Raw genomic sequence first — 15,101 nt, 5'->3', positions numbered from 1 at the left:
AAATACTTCAACGTTTCCTTTAGTCAGTTCTATTTAAAACTGATTTTAAAACAAAGAACAAATTTATTTTTTATTTACCTACATATTTATGATTTCCAGTTCTCTTTGTGTAGATCCAGATTTTCAAATGGTTTAATTTTCTTTCTGACAGAAGGATTTCCTTTACCATTTTTGGTAGTGAGGGTCTGTTGGTGATAAACTTGTTTCAGCTTTTCTGGGTCTAAGGTTTTTGTTTGTTTGTTTTTCAGGAATTCCAGGTTGACAGTTTTTTTCTTTCACTCCTCTATTTCTCCTGAGCTCACCTTCTTTGTGCTACTCTCCCTTGTCTGATACTCTGCCCTGTGACTCTAGCCACCTACCCTCCCTTTCCCTTAGTTCTTTTGTGCTTGATTCAGTGAGACTGCTGGATTCTGTCTGCCTTCTCCTTCCCTGTCCTTCAGCCTGGAAACTTTCTCCAGGCCTTAAAGTTGGGCAGTTGTAGAGCTCACCTGTTTATTTTTCTCTCAGAGATCACTGTCTTACACTGTCTGTTGTCCAGTGTCTGGAAACAGTTGTTTGTATTTTGTCGTGGTTTAGGTGTGTGGGTAAATCAAGTCCCTGTTACTCCATTTTGACTGGAAATAACACAGTGACTACCAAAATCAAACCAGTCATGTCAGCCATCCTACTGGCCTTGTGGAAGAATTCATAAAATGGATGAATATAGAAATTATGTGTTTCTCCCCAGTATGTTCCTTGGTGGAAGATAAGGGTTGTGGTAAAGTCCTGCTCTCCCTGTGTACAGAGACCCAACCCAGGTAAAGGGAAGAAGTTCCTTTCTCCCCTGACACTTACCATTACCATTGTATAAATGAAGAAATTAAGTGACATGCCTGAACTTGCCCAGGACTGTCCTCACTGGATCCTACTGTCTTTGTGAAAACAGTAAAATCAAATTCTGCAGTGAATGTTTTACATATTGCAGTTACAAAATAGTTATTAAAGGTTAATTTCATTTTCAGATCTTTACATGAATTTTAATTTTCACTTTGGCCATCAGTTATGTTGTATGTAACCTCATTTCATTTCTGGAGATGGGAAGGTTTTATGCTTCATGGCTTTCCTTGAATCAAATACATTATGAAGGAAATACAGCCTGAAATCAATAATTTCTTAATTTATATTCTGGCCCTTTGTATGAAAACTTTACTAGGAATGTCTTCTGACCATAAAGAGCAGTGAATTTAGAGTGGGTTTTTAAATATTTGTCAATAAATAAATAAATAAATAAATATTTGTCAACCACATGAGGTTTGCTGTTTAAGGTTAAATAATAACTGAAATTTAATTTGATAATTCCTACCATAGTAGGGTATGCCAAAGATCAAAGGGCAGAGGTTTTTTTTCCTCAGAAATTTCTCAAAGAATTATTATTTTAATTTGCCTAGATTCACTCAGTATTTGAATTTACATCTACTTGATCATAAAGCCAGTTTTTTCCTCAAAGTTAGGCCACAGTTTAGAACCATCACAGTTCTATAGAAGAACATAAAATTTTAATATTTCAGGTTTAAAATTCAGAGTTATAATTTTGGCATATTATGTGTCCTTTAGAAAAATTAATCTTTAAGATCATTTATCTAAAACCAACAGAAAAATTATTATAAGCAATATGGTTATCAAACAATAAATCATCTCTTAGATACCAGAGAAATAATTGAGAGCAACTTGCCTAGGTTACAGTTAATATTTTATGCTCACTAAATTGAAGCTCTGTACCTTTTGAATACTATTGTGAACTAAAATCCAGATTGAATTGGCCTTTTCTACTTTAAAATGTTTTTAATCAGTGGGTATACAACTAACTAACAAATTTGGGGCTCCTTTTAGGGGTGCTAGTAGAACATGTGTGAGAAGACAGGGAGGCCTACTTTGCAATGTTTGAAAGATGGGAGTTTAGGAAAAGAGCCTAAGGAACCATTAGAACAGAAAGTGATGGCTCCCCTGAAAAGTTTTTCCCTCCCTCATCTGTTCAGTGTCCTCTAACTCTACTCTTCTTCTGTTTACTTTATTTTTCCTTTTATAGTCCCCCCGCACCGCCCCCCCCCCCCCCCGCCCCGTCTTATTTTCCTGTTTGTTCTTTCCTCTTTGTCTATTTTGTTTCTCCCTGTCCCTTTCCTCCTGTTTTTCTCTTTATTTTGATCACAATTCTTAGTTACTTATCCTTCTATTCTTTTCTGATTGTTTTCTTTAAAAATTCCCTTATCTCCACACAAATTACTGTGGTTGAATTGGTAAGGAGCCAGGAGGGGAATGTGGATGGCACTTACATATTAGAGGCTTTGTGTAGTTGGGAATTAAGACTGTAGAGGAAAAGGAGATGTCTGTTAGGGCAGCCAATTACAGTCCTCTGGGAAGAGTCGCCTTGCAGAATTGTGTGAAGTACAAGGTTTACCTTCCTTGGCTTCTGGTGAACTCTATTTACTCTTCTGTGCCTAGAAAATATCTATCTGCTAACAACTGGGTGAAAAATTCAGTAATAAGTATTACATAAATTAGATTGAATTTTTTTAAAATAAACTCACCAATTGTTTTACTACTGTAAAGAGTTCTTTCTTTTGTGTTATGCCTATGTAGCACTTTTAGTTAAAAATTATTTTGATGGAAATGCCATCAAATATGGCATCATAAATGCCATATTTCTTTGTTATGCAAGCTTTTAATCTATAATATAATCATCTGAGCAGTTTAAATGACATAAAATATATGCCTTTTTAAAAGTTTTACTATAGTCTATGATAGTGTTTTAAAAAACTACATAGCATTGTATTTTTTGTTACTGTAATTTATTTAATAGTTGTGGTAAACAAATTCAAATTGGTAGGAGATTGCTGTTTTTTATTATGCAATATTTGCAAAGGTGGGAAAGGGTTAGTACTTATTACTTGACTGTAAGTAATTTAGGGAACATAGGAACTCAGTACGGCCTGAGTTCTGAGTACACAGGCTTGTCATAGCTCATATCAAAGGAGCACCTTCTATGCTTCCAGAATTCTCTTATGTTCTTTTTTAGTTTTAGAACTAGAACTATATGGCTTTTAATGTTATTTAGATCCTTGTTTCAAGAAGTTCAAAGTGCTTTAGAAAATACTATTAATCTTAAAATATCTAAGAATGATGGAATGAATATTTTGTATTGATTTTGTTCACAATAATTAAATTTTTGTGTATATATATGAAAATTTCAAAACACCAGTTCTGAGCCTGATAGAATGTCTACAAACATGAGCAGTTTTAGAAAAACTTAAGAAACATTTTGGAGCATTGAAAATAATTGAAAGTCCTAATTCTCACCTGTCAAATCACTAAGCCTGCCTTCCTTTAGTCCATTTCCATTGGTTATACTAGTTGTGCTAATTGTTAATGATAGAGAATTAGTGATTAGAGAATTAGCCAAGGCTTTTCCTTTGGTTTCTGTGAGATTTAGTGTGAAGATATCTGCAAGATCTGACCCTCAAAAATTACCTGCTTTCAACATTTTAGAGAATACACTATCACATGGCAGAACTGGCTGTCAAATTGGAATGTAGAAAACAAATTCTCTTGAGATACTGATGATTGAGGCCCAGGAACATACATGAATATAATCATTTTAGTGGTGTGTGTGTGTGTGTGTGTGTGTGTGTGTTTTAACAACTCTTTATTAAAATGTCAGTGTGAATAAGTTAAATTCTGTTTTTAAAAAAAGTAGTAAAATAAAAGCTAAAAGAACTTCTTGTGCATTGCCTGATGTCCTGGCACCTTCAACCTGCCATTTGTTATAGGGCTAATAATCTGAGGTCACTTGTCCTATAATACCTGAATTCTTCAGAGTTGGTCATACTTTAACATAGATCTCAAGTTGATCTGCAACTGAGATCTTATTAATTAGTTAAATAACTACACTTTAACCACTCTTTCATTTTGCTTATGTATTCATTGAGCATCTCCTATACACCAGGCACTGTCCTAGGCACTGGTAAGAGAATGATGGATGTGTTAGACCTGGCTCCTGCATGCCTAGAGTTTATAATCTAATTAGAGACAGTCGGCCATTAGAGTAGAGTAATAATTGCAGTAGGAACACATGAAGCTTATGAGAGGATTTCCCTCTGTGTCTGCTTCCCACCTGAGTTGAAATTTAACTGAAATCAGGGACTAGAAAAAAGTTGGCAGATTTTCAATTTCTCCATTGGAAAATACACAGTTTGTAACAGTGTACTCCTTAGTTAAGGTTTTTAACCCCTGTTTCCCTTCCCCCTTTGGTTTTCCAACTCATTCACAACTCTTTTTTTTTTTTTTTTTTATAGTTTAATGTATTTTAATAGCAAACTTACAGGAACAGCACAGAAGACAGACAACATTAAAAACATGTACTTGCATATAGGACAACTCAGTTAGAAAAGTATAGTGAATGGATGGAATCTACTGTATGATAAAAATGCTACAAACACCATTTAGTTGCAGTCAATAAGAAATTTACTTGTTTTAAAAAAATCCAAATGCTGGCATTGTCCAGAAAAATTTAACAGGTTTATTTATAATTGTTATAAAGTAGAACTGCTGAAACTTGTTCACTGAAACATTTTGACTTGCATTAATGCTTTATGTCCCCGCATTTATATTAAAAATTCACACACAAATGAAAATGGAAAAACTGCCAGTACCTGATTTCTGTCCCCCATTTTTCCACCTGCAATCATATACTTAGGTACCTTTTGACCCCACGGGGGGGGAAAAAAAAAATCTAACGTTCAGAACTACCAATAACAGGAAAAGATTTTTTTTTTTTTTTTTTTTTAAGAATGAAATGTTTCCCATCAAAGTGGATTCTTAAGCACGTTCTCCACGTATGCGGCGTGCTAGCTGGATGTCTTTTGGCATAATTGTTACACGTTTGGCATGGATAGCACTCAGGTTGGTGTCTTCAAAAAGGCCAACCAGATAGGCCTCACTTGCCTCCTGCAAAGCACCAATAGCTGCACTCTGGAAGCGCAGATCTGTTTTGAAGTCCTGAGCAATTTCCCGCACCAGACGCTGGAAGGGAAGTTTGCGAATCAGAAGTTCAGTGGACTTCTGATAACGTCTAATTTCACGGAGTGCCACGGTACCAGGCCTGTAACGATGAGGTTTCTTCACCGCTCCAGTAGAGGGCGCACTCTTGCGAGCGGCTTTTGTAGCCAGTTCCTTCCTCGGTGCTTTACCACCGGTCGATTTGCGGGCAGTCTGCTTTGTACGAGCCATGGTATAGAGACCTCCTTACTTACCCCCCTTCTCCTTCGGCTGGAGCTCAGCGAGCGAGAGGCGGCGCGGCGGCGGCAGCGAACACAATTGAAAAAAGCCATTCACAACTCTTCTTTTGCAGCTTTCAGAGTGTCAGGTTTAGTTTGGGTAGCCATGGCATATAGGAATCCCTATCAGATATAACAGATGTTGAGGAAACAATCCTGAGATAGGTAAGCACCTCATGTCTCAGTGGTGAGAAGTAGGGTTCAGAGTGGTTGCATGAGCAGAGAAACAAAGAAAATTCTGTCAAGATTGCAGAATAGTAACCATATAAACTGCAAAGTCCAGTTAGAATTCAAAGGAAAACAGAGATTGGGAATTAGACATCAAGATGTTTTACAGTAAGGACCAGAATCAACATTCACAGGCTAGATAACCAATACAGAATGAGCTGTAAGAATGACCTTGATACCAAGCCAACAAATACCTGAGGCTGAGTCTCCATCCATTATTCTTTCCTGAGCCAGAATTGGAATTGGACTAACTGGGGAGTAGAGTTTAGGTAGGCACACTGGATGAGACTTGGAAATAAGTCCTCAGATTTTTAACATTTTATATACATAGGAGATCTTGATTTAAGGCCTCACTTTACCATTATGTTGCTCTGTGTGTCTGAGCTGTCACTTTACTCTCTGAAGTCCAATTTCTTCATCTATAGATTAATGAAAATACATACTCTTGAAGGTTCCTTTGAGTTCTTTAACTCCTGAATTCTATACAAAAGCCAAGACTCCCCCCACCTTGCCCCACTTTTTAACTTATCCCCTGTAGTTTTGCCCACAGAAGCTGCTTATTTTTCTTTGATGACAGAGGGACCAAGCTTGGTTTTAATAAACTCTAAGTGGTTTTGAATGCACAAAGCAGAACATTGAAATATTTTATTTATGAGCAGATGTAATTGTACAGTTTTGCCAAGCATTATAAGGATAATGTTTCTAAGTGGGATATCCTCTTGCTCTTTCTGGAACTGCATGATCCAGACCTTTTCCATGATATCTAAATTGAGAAACCTTTAAACTAGGGAGACATAAGGAGAGAAAGGAATAGCTGTCCAAATTCTTTTAATACCAGGAATCCTTGAAGATATGTCTATCTGAAGAGCTTTCTAGAATCTATGCCCTGAGTTGTTAGGGTAACCTCTACCCTAAATATGAGTCTTTTTTGTGTGAAATGAAAAATAAGAATGAACTTTCATAATTGAGCATTATTAAGAACTATTGGTAGTGGAAAGTGGGCTCCTACAGATGGTTCTCTACTTACTGATAATGTTTGTGACCTTGGGCAAATGATTTTACAAATTTAGTTTTCTCATCTGTAAAATGAGAGAAAAACCTATGCCATCACATTTATTTTTGTTTTATTTTACTTTTTTAAATAAATTTATTTATTTATTTATGGCTATGTTGGGTCTTCCTTGCAGTGTGCGGGCTTCTCATTGTGGTGGCTTCTCTTGTTGTGGAGCACAGCCTCTAGGCGTGCGGGCTTCAGTAGTTGTGGCACGCAGGCTCAGTACTTGTGGCTCGCGGGCTCAGTTGAGCCATAGCAAGTGGGGTCTTCCTGGACCAGGGCTCGAACCCATGTCCCCTGCATTGGCAGGAGGATTCTTAACCACTGCACCACCAGGGAAGTCCCTATTTTTATTTTAAATTTAAGAAACGTTAGATGGAAAATAAAAGAAAAAAGAAACAGTATGGTGCTCACTATGTGCCAGGCAATATTCTAAATATTTTACAAATAACAACCTATTAACTACCCTCTGAAGGTCAATACTATTATTATTGCCATTTAGTAGATTTTTTAAAAACTAAGGCAAAGAGAGTTTGTATCACTATAACTTGTACAAAGCCAAACAACTAGCAAGTAGCAGAACTGTTTGCCTGACCTCACAGTTCATGTTCTTAACTGTTACTTTATGCTACATCATGAGAATTAAGATGAGGAAGCACTTGATAAAACACTCCACAACTCAAGATGATAATGATCATCTTTGTTTAACTGAATGTTTGTATTATGTGACAATTAAAATTTATAGCCAATTTTCAAAGAGCTAGATTATTATAAAAACATACACATGACTTTGTTTTTCAGATAGAACCTCAGAATATTCATTGTTTTAATCATAATTTTGAATTTTGGTGGTTACTGTATAATGTAGATGTACAGCAGAAATACTTGGTTGAATTTAAACCACACATAAGTCTAGAAAGCTGCTTTTAAAAGTCAGTCCGTGATAAGTTTGTTTACAGATCACTGGCCTTTTTCATAATAGAGTGCTGAGGATTTTTTAAAAATTCAGTTTAAGCTTTGTTGTTGGCTAACAAAAACAAAGAATATTTTTGTGTTTGAAGGTACTCTTCTGACAGTGGAAATATTTATGTGTCACTAGTATTAATAAAATAATAGTGCAGATATAAAGTTGCTTTCATTTATAGCCACAGCCACTATTTTTTGCACTTGTCATTAAAGTCAACTTTGTCTTTTATTCGCTGCTTAAAGACTTCTCATGGTGTATAAATCAAGTTGCACTAGGAATGAAGAAACCTGGATTCCAGTGTGCAGCAGTATGCATACAGCTTTGAGCAAGAAAGTTAATGTCTTTTTACCTTACTCTCTTCATCTGGAAGTAAGGTAGATTAGGCCACATGATTTCTAAGGTCCTTTACAATTGTCACTTAAAACAGAAACACTCAACACATACCTATGAGATTGGAACATATAAATGAGAAACCAAAAATATTTCAATGTATGTAGAACTTAACCCATTAGGAGATAAACATCTATGAAATATTAAGAATATTTTTATAAAGAAATGGATGGGTTAGTGTAACTGTGGAAGTTCCTGCAGTTGGGAGAGGGTTGGCTAAAGTTAGCAGTACAGAAAGAAAAAGCAGTGGTACAGGGTGGGAAATGAGTAGAGCGTGGTATAGACAGCAGTTTGGGTAGAACACAGAGAGCAGGAAAAGATGAGATTAAGAACCAGAGGTGGGTGGAGTCTTAAGCAGGGTCACCTCAGTGTATAACTTCAAGAGGCAGTGTTCACATCAGAATCTGGCAATGCCCAGCCAGAGTAGCTGGCTCTGTACAGTGGCCCTGGCCCTAATGTCAGGCTTAAGAGTTTACACTGGGTTTAATAGGCAGTTAGGGAGCCAATAAAACAAACAAACAACAAACAGAAAAACTTTGAGGAATGTGATGGAATGGCTTTCACGAAGATTAATCTGCATCAGGTTGCAAGATGAATAAGAAAGGGCCTAGAGTCCTAGACCATAACTAGGAGACTGGTGTAGTAATTGATGTGTAAAGTAATAGGAATCTACCTTGGTAACTGTTTTGAGGTTAAAAAGGAAGGTTTAATTTCAAGAGAAATTTGAAGAACAAGTTAGTGACTTGTTCAGTGACTGGATTTTAGGACCATAAAGCGGGAGAATCTCCTGTCCCTGTACCATAGACTTAGAAGGGAACTTCTCTTATTCCCTTTTGGCATTTGGAGACAATTTTGTATGAGTGATGATTTTGCATGTGTAATACTTATATTGTGATACATGAATGGCCATTGTGTTAAGAGAGGACTAGGAAAGTAGGCTTTTGTATTTATCATCTGTACCCTTAAGAATAATTGACAATGTATGTCACATCTAATCTTCCATCATCACCACCTACTGAGATCGCTATTGTCAAAGTCACCAATGACTTCCTTATTGTCAAATACAGTGGTCATTTCTTTGTTTATATTTTATTAAACCTCACCAGTGTTTGAGACCATTGGCCATGCCCTCCATGAAACTTTTTTTTTCTTGCAGCTTCCATGATACCATACTTGACACATACCAGCTCCTTTTGCTGGTTCATCATCTTCTAACAGATCTCTACTTCTTAGAGTGCCTCGGGCCTTTGTCATGAATGTCCTCTACATGCTTCTAGGTAACTCTTCACTCTAAATACTATCCAAATGCCAATGATTCCCAAAACTATATCCCCAACCCTGGAAAACAACAACCTCCTAACTAGTATACCTACTCTGATTCTTTTTCCCCTATTCTGTTATCAACATAGCAGTCAGAGCGATCATTTAAAAATGTAAATCAGACCGTGTCACTTCTCTAGTTAAAACCCTCCAGTGACTTCCCATTGCATTTAGGATAAAATCTAAACTCCTTGCCCTAGCTTCAAAATCCTGTGCGATGTACTCCCTGCCCACCATTCTAAACTATAGTTCTTACCACTTTCTCTCTCTGCTACTGCCATTCCAGCCTTACTCACCTTCTTTTAGTTCCTGGGACATTATTCCTTTATTGTCACCTTAGACCCTCTGCTCAGAATGCTCTTTCCTCCGATTTTTGAATTGCTTGTTCCTTGTTCAGACCTTGGCTGAAATGTTATCTGCTCAGAAAAGCCATCCCTCAACAGTTAGTATAAAGCATTTACATAATTATTCTCAATTTTTGCAATTACAGCATGGCACTTAGCACCATCTTCATACCTACATACTGGTAATATCAACTGAGAGTCCAATTCTCTGAGCATAACCTCTTCTGCTAATTCTTAACACCCTTTCTCAGATTCATCCATATGTTTCTCATATTATCAGTATGAGATGCTAGTTCTTACCTAATTATTTTTAAAAGATTATTTGTAAAGAGAAAAAAAAAGAAAGAAGGCAAAGCAGAAAAGTGTTTCAAACTGCTAAGTTCTAATTTTTCAACACCAGAACCAGTGTGCTGTTACCTATGTGTGTCTTCACAAATTCCTCTACTGAGTAACCAAACTGTGATCTCCTTAGCAGGGGTTTTACAAAACAATAACTCTTAATTAAAATATATGACACTATGTAATTCTTTTATTTACATATTATTTTTCAGTTAATAGGCTTTATCATTTATCTAATGCCAGTCAGAGGATAGTAATTTATTTAAAATTTAGTTTATGTGTTTGTGTGTTTGCTTTATAGGACTGATAATATTTTGTTGCATGTATATCTTTCTATGCATGTGTAATTCCACAAACACATGATCATAACATTCTTTTGAGAGTTGTGTTTCACTTATGGTGTAGATAATCTTTCCTTGTCAAAAGTAGATCTATATCATTATTTTAGATAAAACTGTACCACAGTATATTTAACCAGTCCCTTTTTGTTGGACATTTAGGTTGATTACAATTTTTTTTGACTGGTATAAACATATTTTAATAAATATCCTTCAACATTCATCTCTGTGTACTTGTTCTGTTATTTCATTGGAATAAATTCACAGAAGAATTTTTATTCGTATTACTAGATTGTCCATCATAAGTTTGAAAGGACATTATTTTTAGAGAAACTTTCTTTTTGGCAATCCCCCAGGTGTTCTCATGCTTCTCTTGCCATTTTATTCCATATATGAGGGGGGTGAAATCTACTACCTTGGCAGGCTTTAGAAGTAAATTGAACAGTATATACAGCAGCCCAATGGTAGGAAGGACCTTCTTCTGTTTCCTTGAGACAGAGCTTTGAAGTATCCTAGGTTTTTGTTTTAAATCAAGGATCCAGAGACACCACCATTAAGTGTTTATGATGAGTTCTGATTCAGAGGGGCTCCTGGTTAGGGCCTCCCAAGAAGGAAGTGGTGGTTCTGCCCTCTCCCCTGGGTTTTTTATGAAGTACTTCTGAAGAACAGAGATTCACAGACTCTTAAGGTTGAAAGAACCACTGCAAGTCTAATTCAGTTTCCACTTGACAGCTAAATCCCTTCAACCACACCCCTGGCAATTGTTTATCAGTCTGTTTGTGAACACCCTTGGTGATGAAGAATTTACTTCCCAAGTTAGTCTGTTTCACCTATGGGTCATTCTGATTGTTTAAGGTTTTCCCAGGGGCCAAATTATTAACCTCTTTTGTTGGAGAGAACAGATGAAGAACTTTAAGATGGCTGAACTCCGGAGCCAGAAGAGTGTGCCACAAAAAAGGAGCTAGTCTGGTCATGGCTTCTAGTCAGACTGTGGTGTAAGCACTATCCTCATTGAGGTTTTGGGGGCAGAGGGGCTATGTTTTGATTGATTAATTCCCACTCTCTAATGATTTGTCATTGATAGCCTGTGAGAATTTATAACATCCTTTCTGTTCTTTTCAAAGTTATGTTTTACATCAAATAATTTCTCTCTTTTAAAATGTATAGCTAGTAGGTAAGCCTTAGCAGCCCATATTTGTCTAGATTTGCATCACTTTTTGTTTTTGTAAAGAGTAAATTGTTTTCAGAGACCCAAAAATTATACCTTATTTCTTGAGTAAGCTATGTCCTCAAAGTATCGTCGTATCTAATGCATTTTCTTTAGTATGACATAAAATTTCCCAGTTCCTTAGTCATATTCTTTACTACAGTAAACTCTGCGCTATGGCAGAGGTTTTAGAGATTGAAATTGTCAAAATTTTAATAATGCAACTTTTCTAATGACTACTGTGATTTAGTATTCTCATTTATTAAAATTCAGACACCCATAAATTTTTCCTGACAAGTTCCTAAAGGTTGTCATCACGTAACAGTTTTTTAAAATTAATTTTTATTGGAGTATAGTTGCTTTACAATGTGTAACAGTTTAACTTTTATCACTTTAAACTTGGTAATTTCTAGTATATGAGTAAGCCATTTCCTGATAGGGTTGTTGTTTTTTGTTTTTTTACAGTAGCTCCTTATTAATTATCTATTTTAAATATAGCAGTGTGTACATGTCAATTCCAAACTCCCAATCTATCCCCCTCCCCACCCTTCCCCTCGGTAACCATAAATTCATTCTCTAAGTCTGTAAGTCTGTTTCTGTTTTGTAAGTAAGTTCATTTGTATCATTTTTTTTTTAGATTCTGCATATAAGTGATACCATATGATATTTGTCTTTCTCTCTCTGACTTACTTCACTTAGTATGATATCTCCAGGTCCATCCATGTTGCTGCAGGTGGCATTATTTCATTCTTTTTAATGGCTCAGTAATATTCCATTGTATTATATATATACCACGTCTTCTTTATCCATTCATCTGTCAATGGATATCCTGCTAGGGTTTTGGAGATAAATTATAATTAAAAAAAAATAGTGCCAAATATATATGAGACATTACTTAGGCTGTGAACCATCCTTGGTACTCACATGGAGTAACTGACATCTTGACGTCATTCAGCATTCCATAGCGTAAGAGCCACTGCTCTGCCACAATTCTTAACTCTCCAGGATTACCCCACAGTCTGAGAGAGGGAAAAGGATGAGCCCAGAGAAATCTCCCGGGAGCTAAAATCATCCCATGTAGCCAGCCCATGGCAAGCCTGAGCTAGCCTTGAAAACCCACAGAACCATCAGAGAAAGGTCTGAATGGATTTCTTTTTATGTCTTTTGCTTCCGTCTGAAGGACACCATGATTTAAATCAGTGAGTCCCAGGAGACCACAGGAGACCCTTGGCTTATGACCTAATTGGTTCCTGGAGGAAAGTTGAAAGTTGAGACCTCTTTTTTTTTTCCCCAGTTTGGCACATTATTATAAATTACGGTCCTTTTCCTGGAAACAAATCCTGTACCACAATATTCCAAAATATATTGTTAAAATATATGTTGAATATACATTATTTATATTTTTACAAACATCTATTAAAGTATATAAAGGCAAAATTTGTAGCCACAGTGAAAGAAAGCATGCATGGGGTAGTTAGGGACTCAGATTCTAGAACCAGACCTATGTAGGTTCAAATTTCAACTTTGCAACTTCCTAGCTGGGTGATCTTGGGCAAGTTATTTAACCTCTCTATGCTTCGGTTATCTATAAAAATGGTGGTAATAGTCCCTTCTAGAGCTGCTTTGAGGAGTAAATGAGTTAATGTATAGAAAGTAGTGAGAACTGGCAATGCCTAACATTACTAAGTGCAGGCTGTTGTTTTATATGTTGCAAATGGTCATTTTAGGGACTGAATGGTATTAAAATACCAGCTCAATCAAGTTGGCTCTCAAGACTCCTTCTTTTCCTGATAAGCCTTCCTGAGGCTAGAAATAGGCACTCGTCGTCATACTCTTCAAGGCTATTCACAATCAGGCTCCAGTCCTGCCTTTTCTACACTTTTTTGGTACAAATGCTCCACTCAAGTTGCACTTTCTCTCTCATGGTTCAGCTTAACATCTACCTCTTTGGCAAAATTTTACCACTGTTATCTGAACTTCTTTGGAATTTATTATATGCTTCAGTGTTCTGTTGTTTTAAAAAATCATCTCTGAATCAAATCCTTTGAAGCTAGTAGCTATGTGCAGTACAACTTTGTGTCCCCTTGTCACCTACTACAGTGTGCTAGGCACTTAAAATATGTGTTGCTTAGCTGGCAGAGATAAGAGAAAGCAACCTTTTCAAGTTTGCACTATAAATTGAATTTCGTGTGTGAATGTACACATGCATGCATGTCCAACCTGCATAGCAGGTTAACAGTTTTAAAAACTAACCATGGGCTTCCCTGGTGGCGCAGTGGTTGAGAATCTGCCTGCCAATGCAGGGGACACGGGTTAGAGCCCTGGTCTGGGAAGATCCCACATGCCGTGGAGCAACTGGGCCCGTGAGCCACAATTACTGAGCCTGCGCGTCTGGAGCCTGTGCTCTGCAACGAGAGGCCGCAACAGTGAGAGGCCCGCGCACCGCAATGAAGAGTGGCCCCCGCTCGCCGCAACTGGAGAAAGCCCTCGCACAGAAACGAAGACCCAACACAGCCAAAAATAAATAAATAAATTAAAAAAAAAAAAAAAAAAAAAAGAGTGGCCCCCACTTGCCGCAACTAGAGAAAGCCCTCACACAGAAACGAAGACCCAACACAGCCAAAAATAAATAAATAAATTAATTAATTAAAAAAAAACAAAAACTAACCGTGCTTTTAAAATTGGAGGACTTGTGAAAATTTTTAAATTTAATATATCTAAGTGAAACATCTGCAGGTTAGATTGTTTGGAACTGCCTAGTAACCAAAAAATATCACACTTCATATATTGCAATACAGGCTTGCATCTCCTGTTGAATAATTATAAAATTTCTTCCTCTGAAACTACTATCACTGCATAGCAAGGAAAGAGAAGGACCCTGTGGCTGTGAGTGTCCACATCACAGAATTAGGGCTGTAAGAACAAGGAACTAGTTAAGGAAGGGAGAGGGAGAGAAAGGGAGAAACATACATTTGTATCTGCCTCTTTTTCTAATATTTAATAACAGTAATAAGACAGCTGAAAATATTTATATGACCTAATAAGACATTTTGACCTTTTGGCTATTGGCGAAGTTTTGTGTGTGAAAACTATTGTATTTGAGGTCCAAAAATATCACTATCTAAAAGATTATAAAATGTATTCCTAAATCTTAAACATTTTAATTGAAGTTTACATAAAAACAATTTTATGCCATAATTTTAATCAGCTTTGTCTTAAATGAAATTTTGAATTATCCATCATCATCTGACTTCTGTACCTTGTGAATTAAGAGTTTATTAGTTTTTTTTTTTTTATAAGTTTATTTATTTATTTTGGCTGCATTGGGTCTTTGTTTCTGCGTACGGGCTTTCTCTAGTTGCGGTGAGGAGGGGCTACTCTTCATTGTGGTGCGCGGGCTTCTCATTGCAGTGGCTTCTCTTGTCGCAGAGCACAGGCTCTAGGAGCGTGGGCTTCAGTAGTTGTGGCTCAGGGGCTCTAGAGTTCAGGCTCAGTAGTTGTGGTGCACGGGCTTCGTTGCTCCGTGGCATGTGGGATCTTCCCGGACCAGGGCTTGAACCTGTGTCCTCTGCACTGGCAGGTGGATTCTTAACCACTGCGCCACC

General features: G+C 36.9%; 1 protein-coding gene, 1 long non-coding RNA gene and 1 pseudogene across 13 annotated transcripts in view; 1 reads left to right on the top strand and 2 right to left on the bottom strand.

Annotated features, from left to right (window-relative positions):
• Positions 1 to 15,101, top strand: part of ATOSA (atos homolog A) — an 85,555-nt gene that overhangs the window by 45,256 nt on the left and 25,198 nt on the right. The gene's annotated exons all lie outside the window — the stretch shown is intronic.
• LOC309654339 overlaps positions 1 to 15,101 on the bottom strand; it is a 1,078,238-nt gene that overhangs the window by 1,056,078 nt on the left and 7,059 nt on the right. The gene's annotated exons all lie outside the window — the stretch shown is intronic.
• LOC309653993 (histone H3.3A pseudogene) lies at positions 4,307 to 5,328 on the bottom strand (annotated as a pseudogene). The gene has a single exon. The product of its transcript is annotated as a histone H3.3A pseudogene (transcript).

The sequence above is a fragment of the Balaenoptera physalus genome (assembly GCF_965194825.1).
Source record: "Balaenoptera physalus genome assembly, chromosome: 2".
Classification (NCBI taxonomy): Eukaryota; Metazoa; Chordata; class Mammalia; order Artiodactyla; family Balaenopteridae; genus Balaenoptera; species Balaenoptera physalus.
The sequence above is the reverse complement of the archived record's forward strand: the minus strand, read 5'-3'. Positions and strand labels throughout refer to the sequence as shown.